Source organism: Pogonomyrmex barbatus, unplaced genomic scaffold (genome assembly GCF_055798465.1).
Source record: "Pogonomyrmex barbatus isolate J1 unplaced genomic scaffold, ASM5579846v1 scaffold30, whole genome shotgun sequence".
NCBI classification, from domain to species: domain Eukaryota; kingdom Metazoa; phylum Arthropoda; class Insecta; order Hymenoptera; family Formicidae; genus Pogonomyrmex; species Pogonomyrmex barbatus.
Genome location: NW_028297128.1, coordinates 92,211 through 95,300, shown reverse-complemented (window position 1 = coordinate 95,300; position 3,090 = coordinate 92,211). Strand labels below are relative to the sequence as shown.

The 3,090-nt window shown below is 33.7% G+C and overlaps 1 pseudogene; it reads right to left on the bottom strand.

Moving 5' to 3' along the window:
* Nucleotides 1–2,856, bottom strand: LOC148935884 (uncharacterized; annotated as a pseudogene).
* Between the last annotated feature and the right edge of the window lie 234 nt (nt 2,857–3,090).

Genomic DNA, 3,090 nt, shown 5'->3' with positions numbered 1-3,090 from the left:
TTTTTATTTAATTTACTCATAATTGGGGGGCTAGTGTGAAGATGGCCCCCCGAAATTTGTTTTGTTAATAACTTTTTTACTAGAAGTGTGCAAACGAAAATTCGAAATGTGCATACATGTGCAAACGATGAGCAATCGAATGAGCTATAGAAACTTTATGTTTTTCAATGTTGGGAGGCTATCTTCACACAGGTGTTGTAGCCAGGCCTACAACCAATAATAAAAGTAGTCCGCATGGCAACAAAATTAGGTTGCACGAACCTCGAAAAGTCTTTCGAAAGATTACACAAATGTGTGATCGCCGAAATCGCGACCAGTCTTTCGAAAGACGAAGAAATGCATCGCGAGAACATTGCGAAAAAGCTGATCAGCAAATTCCTAAATTTGATGATCAAATCGAGCGTGATATTGATTGATCAATATCACGCAACCGATCGACGCAAACGATCAGAATGCTGACCAGGCATCGATCAGACTATATAACCGGCTACACAAGGCGGAAGAGTCAGAGTCGGGAATCAATCAAACATTACGTGTCGTTCGGAATCGTTACTATAATTATCGCGCAAGATATTACACGAGCACAGCGAAGTTCACGCGAGCCGTACTATCAACGTCTCAGGTGACATACTCGGTCGACGGCCGCCAGAGTAACGCGATACGCGCCCGCCGACGTCTACCGTGTGTGTCTAACCGTGTGTGAAAGAAATAATATAAATATTAAATCCAAGAAATTGTGCAATTGTTAAATAAATCAAATATCATAAAGAAAGTGTGTTAGTGATTTTAAGAAGATTTCCTTCCATTCGTTTGATCCTGCTCGGAGTCCCAACTCCTTAGGCTTAACGGACCCGACTATCTCTAAAAATTAACGTTGTAGCCCATCCGGGGTACAACAAAGGTAATTTTTTAGATGAATTAAAAGTATTTTAAAATTTACCTGAATTGTTTTTGTAAAGTTATTTATTATTGATGTACTATTATAATTCTTTGCTCTTTCTCCTTGCACAATTGAACTTCGACTGTTAATTAACTCTACCGTAAGAATTCGTATCTGTTATCTTAGTTTATCGCTTGATACATGTTTTGTCTGATCGATATAGGACTCGCCTTTTGTGCTGTCTTTTGTTATCTCTTCTTATTATTACAATCGCGGGTATAGCGTTTGTTGAGTTTCATTGCGGATAAAAGTTTGACTTGAATTTTCAATTTCATTTTCTATTTCGACTTGTGTTTGTTGTTGTATAGGTATTTGTGTTATTTCTTGCTATTCATTTGTTTATTGATTTCCTTCTTCTAATCTTTTTCTTCTAATTTTCTTTCTTCTTGAGGTTTTTATTTAGCCTGATGTAATAAAAGATTTGTGAGTCCCAAAGCGCTCCGATGAGATATACTGACCAATCATAAATTGTGTGAAGTGCATAGCCATGAATTAGTGTGTCTATTATTAACTTGATTGTTCTTATATAGAAATACAATTCGATTAGTCCTGCACTTGCATTGCCGATAGATAGAAATGTTTCCCAAATTTTCTTCCATGCAGATTCCGTAATTTTATATAGAGAGTTTTCGTCGATAAGATGAGAGAATAATATTCCTTGAGATAAGGTCGGTTCTCCTTGCGCCACGAGCCATTGTGTTTAAAATTCCGTTCTTCTCTGTTGGAAACATGATATGGTCTTGTAAATTTTCGAGTTCGCTGTTTGTATATGCCGCTTGCTGCCAATGATCCAGGGTCGTTGTATTGCCAAGTCGATTTCGTCATCAGTGTTAGTTTTAATGGAGATTTGCTGTATTCCAGAATTGGTGTAATTTTATACCATCTATCGTTTAAATAATACATTGTTGAAATTATTCTGCTGCAAGTGATTTGCGTTCCGGGTTTGAAAAGAATATGAGTTCGTGGTGCTAAAAAGTATGTTTCATTTCCTTTTAATACTGATAATTGTTGATAATATTCCTTCGTATGATGAATTTTAACTTCGACTGGAGTACATTTGATTATATGGACAACGTCTCCTGATATTATTGCCATATATCCAGATCCTTTCATAATTTGATATGCGAAATCGTCTGGAGAATGTGTGGCTATGCTAAGCGCATTTTTCATAATTTGTTGCTCCAAATTGCACCGTTGTTTAAGTACATCTGTGTATAAATGATTCATTTGTGTTCGTTCATGTGTCTTCATAAATAAATTTTGAATTTACATAAGCAAAAATATCTAAATTTTCAACTGATAATTTTCGTTTTTGAATAAAAATTCCTTCAATTTTAATTTCAAGAATTAATAATTTTGGATTTTCTGTTTTTATTAAAGTATATCCGCAAAGAAACTCTTCTTCAGTTTGAGTAAGTGTAAAAGTTATATTTTGAGTTGACAAGGAATAAATTATTTGTAATTTTTCATTTATGTTACTAATCATTTTGTTCGCTTTTCTTTCATATAATACGTCATAATAATTAAATTTACAAAAATTCGTTGGTATGGTTTCCCAAAAAGTATATCTACCTTCGATATCTATGCAATTTCTGAATATATTGACAAATTGTTCCTGTTTTTAAATAAATTTGATTTGTTTCAATATTTATTATTGCTTGATATGAAAATAAACTTATAGTCATTATTCCTTGTACAACTACATTTTGCCAAGTTCCATATGGATCTGAGTGTTCTAAAGCATTTTCCATCGGTTGTTACAGATCCAGCAAAAATAATTGGTCGCGAAGTTGTATAATTTACTTTTAATCCGTTAATTATGTTATTTATGTTTACAGTTAATGTCCCGGTTTTGAGCATATTTTTGCATTGGTCGAATGTTGTGTCGATTATATATTCTGTTTGCGCAGTTTGTATAGTATATGTGAATACATGCCGCAATAATAAATTGTTCGCAAAATTGAGACTTTGCATTGTATAATATTGATAGATTCGAATTTTGACAATTGTAATAATTGAATTTTAGTTTCTTGTATTTGTGGTTCGATTATAGCGATATATTACATTCTTCTATTTCCATTAACGACAATGTTGTTACGTTCGGGTTTGACGTTCCGCAGTCAAGATAATTCCATAGCTTTATTCTATCA